At 42.5% G+C, this 10,644-nt stretch overlaps 1 pseudogene; it reads left to right on the forward strand.

Annotated features, from left to right (window-relative positions):
- The first annotated feature begins 1,543 nt into the window (after positions 1 to 1,543).
- Positions 1,544 to 1,662, forward strand: LOC111739478 (annotated as a pseudogene).
- The last annotated feature ends 8,982 nt before the right edge of the window (positions 1,663 to 10,644 follow it).

The following is a 10,644-nucleotide window of genomic DNA, read 5'->3' on the forward strand; positions in this document are numbered from 1 at the left end:
ATAGGTTGACAGAATTGCCTGAAATTAACAAGATGACACTGACCATGGTGTTGAAGTGTTACTAATATAAATGTCTATGATCAATGGCTCTTGGTGGGTGGGATAAGGGAGAAGAAACATTCACAGATGACTAAGGTGTTAAACAGCCCTCTACATGTGCCATGGTTTTTCATACCCCCGGTTGAGGGCAAGCTTAGAAGGGAAGGAGCACGAAAATGCAGACTTTTGTTCACTGTATCCTCTGTGCTTACAATGATGTCTGGAACTTAGTAGGTGCTCAAAAGATATTTGTTAAATTATGAATGACTGCTCTATTAACTTTGCATTTACTTTCTGCTTGGAATATCTTTTGTCTCCAAATTCTTATTAATCCTTCAAAATTAAAACCAGGAGTCACCAACTCTAGGGCACTTTCCCTAGTGGATGCTTCTCCACTGGGCTATTATAATATTCTAGTTTTAAATATAGGACTTATTATACTGTGTTGATGTTATTTGCTTATGTATGGATCCCCCATTTGACTGAAAGCTTGGCAAAAGTTGGAACTGGGTTTGATCAATCTCTGATCAATCAGTACATTCCATATTATTGGTGCTCGATAAATGTTTGTGGACTGAATAACTGAAAAATGCTGGCACATGATGCTTATTTAATTTCCAGCAAAGCTCAGTGGTCTGAGAACTAGATGAATCAAAGGACAAGGTTCTTGGTGATGAAGAGCAAGACTGTAAAGCAAGGGTCTCAGAAATTCCAGGGTGTCACTAAGAACAGCACTTGGTCCAGACTTTGCAGGGACATGAATGAACCAGGAGCTGGGAGGGCTGTTTGCTTATGAAAAAGGTAGGTTTGATTTCCAAGCTCAAATCTTTAAATCATTTTTTAAAGAACTTAATGGTGAATTCAGATCTTCTGACTCTAAATCTAGCACATTGTGCACTATATCACAGTTGGAGGTGGAGGATTACAGAGCTATGACAGAGTTCCAGGCCTGGAGGACAGTGGAACAAAGGAGAATGTCACTGAAGTTGAGGTGGCTGGAAAACTATAAGACCAGGGTGTTAGAGGAGCATCATCCTGGATGTTCAAGGATGATATCAGGGGATAGGATGCCGAACACATTTTAAAGAGTTCTACACACTGAAAATTATAGAAACCAACTTCAAACAAACTTAAGCAAAAAAGGATAATTTATTGACTTCTAGTATCCTAGGAAGGGCAGCTCAGTCAAGCTGTGGAGAAGGCAGGGAAGTGGCTCGGTCCCAAGAACAATTGGAGCTAAAGACTTTAATGCCAATTTCTCTCTCTCTCTCTCTCTCTCTCTCTCTCTCTCTCTCTCTATATCTCTCTCTCTCTCTCTCTCTCTCTCTCTGTCTCTTTGTCTCTCTTTCTCTATACCTTGCCTCTTGGGAATGTCTGTTTCATTTGCTGTTTCCATGATGAATAACTTTCTTCATGTGGCAGAACACATGGCAGTTCTGAGTCTTCTCATAGCTTTAAGCACCAAAGAGACTGATTCTCAGGGACACAAATGAAAACATTTCCAATCTATGGCCATGCCACTCTGAATGTGTCCGATCTCATCTGATCTCAGAAGCTAAGAAGGGTCAGGCCTGGTTAGTACTTGGATGGGAGACCACCTAGGAATACTGGGTGCTGTAGGCATTTAACAAAAAATGAAAACATTTCCAGGGCAGAGATCCATTGGCTTAGAAAGAGTGAGGTGCTCGTTGCTTGGCCAAAGTCCTCTGGCCATCAGGTGAGATGGAAGAAAAGCTTTCAGAGTGGGAAACATAGTCATTTGGGAGACACCTATTCTTCATTGTGTTAGAGGTGATATATCAGTCAGGATGATACGTTTGGACTCAAACTGGCTTAAACAATAAACTATATTGGCTCACATAATGTGAAGTCCAATGGTGTTCAGGCCAGCTTACTCCAGTGGCTCCCAGGTCCATTTTTCTGCACTCCTCTCACTTGTGGGAACTCTTGCTTGGCATTTGCTTGGTTTTATGGAGGCAAGAAGGAGCTGGCAGTTTCTGGCGTCACATCCACACATTATAAAATCCAAAGGAAGAGAAATCTTCTGGAGGCTTTTTCATAGAGCAAGAAATCTTTATTCTCGGTCTTTCAGCAACCCTCTACCTGTGTTTCACTGGCTCCAGTTGGGTCATTTGTCCTTTCCTTAACAAGTTGATGGCCAGGGGATCCTACTGCTGACAGGCTTAACCCTCTCGTGTCTGAGCTGGTGGTAAGGAGATTGGGATTGCCCTGGTTGAATTAGAATAGTTAGAGCTCATCTAAAACACCTGAGTGCTGCATTGTGGGAGAGAGTATATTGGCTATAACAAACCACCTAAAATGTAGTGGTTTAAAGTATCATCTACTTATTTAGTTCAAGTTTTGTGGGTCAGCAATTCAGGCTGTGCTCAGCAGGATGGTTTTTCTATTGAGCCTGGCTCTCTCATCAGCTGATGGACTAGCTAGAGTTGGGTGGTTTAGGATGGGGATGGCTGGGTTGAATGGAGACTCTCCTCAACGTTTTCATCCTCCAGCAGGCTAGCCTGGGTTTGCTTACATGGTCATCTCAGGGTATTAAGAACAACAGAAAGAGAGGACATGTCCCATGCATAAACACTTTTCAAAAGTCTTCTTGCCTCATATTTGCTACTATTCCATTGGCCAAAGCAAGTCACATGGCAAGCTCAGAATCAGTGGTGGGTGAGGAGGGAAGATAACTCAGTGCAGTGGATACAAGAGGGAATGAACAAAGCTGGAGCCATATATGCAGCAGTTTACCACAGTGAGGAGAACTGATGTTGGGAGAGAGTCACAGTTTCTACAGAGGATGAAGATGGAAATGGTGGTTCTAGAGAAAGTGCAGGATGTAAGACACTTTGATTTCAGTATAACAGGGCTTAAATAGGACACGTTGGAGGAAATACTCAGGTGCAGTATACATCTAGAGGGAAGAAGGGTTAATTAAGCCTATTAGGCAGGGAGAAAGGGGTTTGCATTTAGGACTGCAAATAAGGATTAAGGGAACTTAATGTTTGTTCAACTTTTAAACAATGACAAGCTCTGGACTAGGCATGTTGCATGCATTGTCTCATTGAATCTTTATAAATGTAGATGAAGAATCCAGACTCAGAGATGTTAAGCAACTTGGTCAAGGCCACACAGTGAATAAGTGTGGATTTGAACCTAATTCTCTCTGGTTCCCAGGACCGAAGGAGCCAAGACTTGGCTGAGGCAGAATGGCAGCAAAAGAGAAGGAGAGAAATGGAGTGAAGGAATGCTGAACTGAAGGGATTTGTAGCATCAGCTCATCTCAGTGTTGGGCAGAGTGAGCCTGAATGAAGATGCCTTCTGCCACATGGAGTCCTGGACTGTGAGTTCCAAGGACCACATTTCTGCTCCAGCCCTCCTGCCCTGTAGTGTCTGGAGAGTAATAACACTGATGGGGTATGTTCTGTGTGCCAGGTGCTGTGTTAAAGGTTTTATAGCCATCATTCTCAGTCTCCACAACTGTACCAATGTGGGAGGCATTGCTATCATTCCCCATTCTACATACTAGACAACTGCAGCCAGAGCATGAAGTAACCTGTTTGTTTTCACAGAGTGAGTGGAGAAGCAGGGCTTGAAGGCAGGGCTGTGGGGCCCAAAGTTCATGCTCTGAAATGCTCACCACACTGCCTCACAGAGGGAGCATGTGTGCCAAAGGTAAAGGTGGTGGGAGGCAAAGAGCCTGGCTATAGAGACCTTCACAGAGAGGTATGTGAAGCATCATCATCATAAACATGTGGTGGCTTATTATTATAGGCCAAGGTTAGGACTAAGTATTTTATATATCTTAATTAATCCTCAAATATACTTGGGGATAGATACTATTAGTTTGCCCATTTTAGAGATCAGGAAACTGAGGATCAGAGAGGTAAATCCATTTGCTAAAAACCATATCACACCACTAACAAGGCCAACCTAGTCCTGGTTAACCTCAAAGCCCATGCTAAAAACCATAACACAGGCCAACCTGGTCCTGGTTAACCTCAAAGCCCATGCTTTCCCACTGTGCTATCCAGCACTACATTATCGATCATATTGTGCCTCCTTTCCTGGTTGAGTCTGACAGTCACATCGAGGTGCTCTTCAGTTGTTCATAGGAGAAGCCAAGTCTCAGATTTCTAAGGACTTGGGACTTAGTCCAATGTGAGAAGTCCAGATGCAGTCTCTCTGTGAGAGAGGCATGGGTGAGCTCCAGACCACCCCATTCTGGGAGGAGCGTGCCTATGAGCATGGATAAACTAGATCAGGTCCTTATGCACACTGTGCTTTTCTGCTTTTCATGCTGTGCTATAAACCCCCAATGCTGTGCCAACAGGGCAAGCAGGAGCTGAACAAGGACTGTGTCCTCCCTCTGAATCAGATATTTCCCAGAACCCCTTTTCTCCCTGAAGTCATTAATAACAATCTTCATCCCTGTAACATCTGCTAATGATTTATTATTACATGGGTAATATAGCATTTTCATATACACGACATTTTTCATCCCAGGTTGAATTGATTACAAATGACTCACAAGCAAGAAGCATTTCCTCCAGCAATCCATGGCAAACAATGGTGCATTGTCCTTGCCCTGCCCCCTCACTTCGCACCTGAAGCAAGATTTTGCCGCCTTTCTCCAGCTTCTACAACTTTCCCTCATTTATCACCATTGCTCTAAATGAGTCATGCAAACCAACAGAAAAGGCCTCTGAAACTTTTGACTCAGAGCTTCCTGCTAAAAGCAGGTTCTAAAAATATGTGAGCCTTTCTTAAAAATTGAGTCCTAGTTTTTCATTGAATGGATGAAGAATGTTGCCTCAAGGTTCTCTCTCACCAGAAATCATGATGTCTTAATGATTACTGAAGGATCTTAATGTTCATTTAGTCAGTGAAGTAACAGAACGTTACTGGGTCAGAGCAGGGCCACACTGAGTGTCATTCTCCAAAATGGCATATTTTCTATAATTTTAAGGTCATAAAATAATAATAGCTAATGTTTATGTAGTTCTACTATGTGCCAGGCACTATCCTAAGTCACATATATATGATTTCATGATTCTTATGCAGCAATAGCTAACTGATGCAGAAATTTGTACCTGAAATGGAATGCTTCCATAACAAATACCTGAAATACATGGCATTGGTTTTGAGACTGGGTGGCATGTAGTAAGGACAATGTTATAAGAAGCTGGTAAAATAGCACTCATGTTATGTAATCATGAAACATTTGGTAAAGCAGTCACTTGCAATAACCTGGAAGGCAGAAAAATGTACCTAAAGCATTTGTCAAGTTGGGTAAAGAGGTTTGAGGCAAGTTGTTCAAAATATAAGCTGCCTGCTATTAATTACATTTGAAAGAGATAAATTCAAGAAGGAATTGACTAGTTTGCAAGGATAATTTCAAGGTATTGTAAAGAGCCCAGAAATTACCAGGTTGAAAATAAAATGATTTTTCACCAAATCAAAGATGTGGCTATTGCAACACAGTCTTGGGGAGAAGACCAAATTTGGTGCTTTTTAATGTAAGATTTTGTGGGTTGTTTCACAGCAGTAGATGACTGACAGCTAGGCACTCTACCAATCACTTTGCGTGCATTATCTCATTTAATCCTTATAATTATCCCACAATATAATAATCCCATAAATGTAGTTTTATTATTATTCAAGTATGGTGAGGCCAATCAACAGATTAGAAAATGATTGCCATCGAAAGGATAGTTTGTAACTCACAATTCTGAAGAGGAAAGGTCATGCCATGCCAAATAGGGCCACCTGAGGAAGCAGTAGAGTCAGCCAGAAGATAGAGGGAAGTGGAGAAAGTGTAGCAAGATCCTTAAATATGTTTTCCATGGGAAGGAACAGGCAAGACAGAATAAGCAGGTTTAAGACTGAGTAGTTTAAATAATTTGGGCTCTGGGGTATAGGGGCCGTCCTGAGTCATCTGGTATCTGGCCCTGGGGCTATTTAGGGCAGAAAAATATTAGCCCTGAGAATGAGAGCCCAGTAGCAGAGGTGGTAGGGTGTACAGACTCTGGATTGGTTAATTTTCATATTAAAGACTTGATTGCAGGCAAGTCCTTTATTATCTCTAGGAATTGGCTAGTCTTGGGAGGGGCAGTCTCTCCAGGGTCAGCAAGGCCTCAGACATGAAAGCATCAGAATAAATCGACATGTTATTCAGCAGGCACTAGATTCCTGCTAAAGAGAATCCTGCTCCATAGGGTCAGCCCCTGCATGACAGCTTCTCCACTGTAGTCACTGGCCAGTCCTCACAACCAATCAGCCAGAGGGTCAGTCCCTCCCATTGATGTGCCAACAGCAATCAAGACTTAACTACAACAAGAGGGCACATACGGCCCCCACAAGTGACACACCTGGAGCACCTGGCTCAAGTGATCAGAGAAACTGTACAATTGGGCTACACAGGACACCTACTATATAAGCCACAAAATAAATTCATAGATACAGAGAACATTTTGATGGTTACCAGATGGGAGGGCATTGGGGGAATGGGTGGAAAAAGGGAAGAGATTAAGAAATACAAATTGATAGTTGCAAAATAGTCATGGGGATTTAAAGTATAGCATAGGGAATATAGTCAATAATATTATAATAACTATTTATGGTGTTGGATGGGTACTAGATTTATTGGGGTGATCGCTTCATAAATTTTACAAATGTCTAATCACTATGTTGTACACCTGAAACTAATATAATGTTGTATGCAAACTGAAAAATAAAAAAAATTATTTTAAAAAGACATGCTTAATACAGTAGATGCTGTCATTTCCATTTTAAAGATGATGAAACTGAGGCTTAGAGAGGTCTTGAATTATGCTTGGGGTTACATAGTTATCAGAAGTAGCTGGGATTGGAACTCATTGGTGGGTTAGATTCCAAAACCCACGCTTTTTAAAACTGTTCTGCCTCTCCCCCCATAAATATCTGTGTTCTCTTTACTGTGATTATGTAAGGAGAGCATGAGTATGATAAGTGGAATAATAGCCCCTCAAAATAATACTTCTCAAAGATGTCTTTGTCCTAATCCCCTAAACCTGTGAATACGTGAGTTTACATGGCAAAGGGGGAATTAAGGTTGCAGGTAGATTTAAGTTTGTAAATCAGCTGACCTAGAGATAAGGAGATGATCCTGGATTATTTGGGTGGGGGACCCAATGTAATCACAAGAGTTATAAATAGAAGAGGAAGAGGGAAGAGTCAGAGTCAGAGAGAGACTGGAGAATGCTATGCTGCAGCTTTGAAGATGGAAGATGGGGCTATGAGCAGAGGAATACATGCAGTGTCTAGAAGCTGGAAAAGGCAAGGGAATGGACTCTCCTCTAAATCCTCCCGAAGGAATGCAGCCTTCTTGGCACCTTGCCTTTATCCCAGTAGATCCATTTTGGACTTCTGACCCCCAGAACTATAAGATAATAAATTTGGGTTGGTTGAAGCCATGAAGTTTATGGCAATTTGTTACATAGCAATAGGAAACCAATAAAGTGAATATCTCTAACTAAGTGATTTCTGTATATGTACACATGTGGTTTTCTAAGTGCCTATGTCTTTTCAAAAGTCTAAATGTCTGAGTGAAGGAAGTCCCTTAGGTGACCAAACGGAGGTGCAGAATCTAGGAGATTCCTGGGAGGGCTGCAGACTTTCTATCTTTTCCTTTATTAGATGACCTCAACCCAACACAGTACTGTAATTTAGTTCAACAAGTGTGATGTGTCAGAGAATCTAAAGGTAAGTATCTATGAGAGTGGGCGCAGACATCTGTGTTCAGGTACTTACACATGCAGGTGGACATTCATATGCGGATGGACACATGCATATGAACACCTTTGTACATGCATGCATGTAGACAGGTGTTCTTATGTTTATGCATATGTGCAGGCATGGGAACACATGCATGTGCATATATAAGGCACATGAGAACACATGTGTATACTTCTATATGATATGTGTATGTGTGTGTGCATATGTGTGTGTACCCTGTATTCACTTGGGGATCTCAGGCTTGAGATCATAGACCTTCTAACATTTCTAACGGGCACCTTCATGAGCCAGGCCCTGGGCAGGGAGTTAGTGCGGGGCCACTGATAGGAACCATTAATTTGCCCTTTTCTCCCTGGGGTGGGAGAAAATGAAACTTGTTTTCCATTTCTACACTATGAGAAGAAGTGTATTGATTTTACTCACTTCTGATTGTTCACATTAGAGGCTTGTTTCTAAGTAATTGGTACCCAGATCATTTGTTTTACTGCACAAACATATTTTACGGGTCACTTTTCCCCTTTAAGACATAGTCTTGGGTGAACCCAAAACGGGTCCATTTTGTAGATCGGTGCTGCCCTGCATGGAAAGCATCTCTCAAAAAGCAAGTCGGCTCCTTTGGTGACCCCCTTTCAATTGTTTATTTGGTCATCCATTAATTTGTCTAAAAAATTGCGTTGAGTGCCAGTGATGTGTGGACAGAATTCAGTGACTGGGGATGGGCTGTGGTTGAGGGGCATCAGCAGGTCCTTGCTTGCAGAACCATCACTCTGGGACTGACAACTCAGCCTAGAGGAAGCCTTCCTTCTATCCTCCTTAGGAAGCAGGAAGAAAATTCAGGGCTGAGGAAAAAAAAAATAAGTAAGAGGGAACATGTGGGACAAAGAGTTGAAGCACCAGGCCAGCAAAGTCTCTTCCTCTAGCCTTTGCTCACCTGCACTGACATCTCAAAGGATGGTACCAGTTTTCCCATCCAGTCCTTTCCATGCTTAAAAAGAGTTAGGAGGATGCTTCCTTTCTCTGGCCCACTCCCTCCCAGGTCCACATCTGACCCTTTTTTTCACATTCTGACTTGAGTTCAACACAAATTCCTTGTGATGAAATTTCTTTGAGGGCAGGAGCCATCCCCAACTCACAATCTCCATCTTCCCCAAGATAGATGTCTAATACCACCGCTGATCCATTCAGCTTACTCCACCTGCGTAAATACTGAGAGAGGTACCTGGGATGGAAAATGGCAACCATCACTCCTAGAGATGCTAACTGTTTGTCTGGATACCTAGCACTGATCCCCCATCCCAACCCCTGTTTGTTGTCTCCCTCAGATTTTCTTAGTTTGATTCAAGGCTGATTTCATTTTTTTTAAGGGGAAGCTAAGAGTAGCAGTTTCTTCTCATTTTTCAAGGAGAGCGTGGGTTACTAAGCTTTAGTGCCATCTGCTACCACCCAGTGCAGAGAAGGGAAGATACAGGTCCAAAGGCAAGAAAGGGTTTCATTTTTTCATCCACCCCCAGAGGGGTAGGCTTCTTTCTGGTAGCCTTTAGGTCCCTGAGGAACTGGGTCTGCCTGTGTGCTCAGAGGAAGGTCCACCGTTCTTCCAGGAGGCCTTAGCTGGCACAACAGCAGTGGTAGGTATTGAGATGTATCTCCTATCATCTCAGTGGAACTTTCTTATATAAGGTAAAGCAAGGAATGCTAATTGCCTTCAAAATAGCCATCTTTCTCTTTGTCCTTCATAGCAGAACCACAATACTATTTTATATGGCAATGGAACTAACTAAAGGACTATGCTTTCTTGCAGCTACAGGTAACCAGTCGCTTGGGAACAGAAGTAGTTGTGTAGAGCTTCTGAGAAAGTGCTTTGACAGAGGGAGAGACAGTGAGTGGCATGTGACTTCTTCCTCTTTCCTTCTGCCTGAAATCTGCCTGGAATGCAGATATAATGGCTAAAGCTCCAGCAGTCATTTTGGGTCATGAGTAGTCTTGAAGACAGAAGCCATGGTAGTGCAGAAAGAGTGAAGATCCTCCGCTCCTCAATACCATGGAAAACTTTGTGCTGCTTATCTTTTATATGAGAGAGAAATAAATTGTATTTCCAGTTTCGGTTACTGGTTTCTGAATGTGACTCCTGATGTATGAGGCTAATATAGTCATAGCTTTCATCAAGAATAGCTGGATATTGAAGGGCTGGGTGGCCCATGCACAAGTAATCTATCAATCTTTTAAAATTCTATTACTAAAATCCAAATATGCTCTTTTATTTCCAGCAGAGCATTGGGTCTAAAGCTAGACTGGTGCATCATAACAACACTGCACCAGCCTTCTCTTAATTTAAGGCTCATAAGGATCTCACTAAATTGGGGATAGTGAGGTGACCAAAGGGAGAAAGCTTTATTATAAAGTTGCAGATACAAGGGGAGCCCAGGCCCCGCAAGGGGATTTTCCCAGAGACTCCTCCAGCACAGGTCTCCAGAACAAAGTAGCAACCAACATGGGTGAAGGTGTCAGGCATGGCAAGCAGCCAGGTTGTGCAGCCCCGCAGAGCCCACTCCACTTCCCCGAGGCTGTGCATGAACATGTGCAGGGCTGACAGGCAGCACCTATTTGCCTGGATGGGTTACTAAAGTCAGTGCTTGTTCTGGATGGTTGGTGGCTGTGCCATGCTACTTAACTATTTTGAATGTTACTCTTGCATAGTACAAGGCTTTTAAACCTGACAACCTCCTCCCTTGATGATGTATTACTTCATCTCCAGGTTCCCCCTGGAACCATGGCATCCACCTGAGTTCAAACTATGTGTTCATATAAATGATTTATTTTACACTT

This window comes from Pteropus vampyrus, unplaced genomic scaffold (assembly GCF_000151845.1).
Source record: "Pteropus vampyrus isolate Shadow unplaced genomic scaffold, Pvam_2.0 Scaffold50, whole genome shotgun sequence".
Lineage (NCBI taxonomy): Eukaryota > Metazoa > Chordata > Mammalia > Chiroptera > Pteropodidae > Pteropus > Pteropus vampyrus.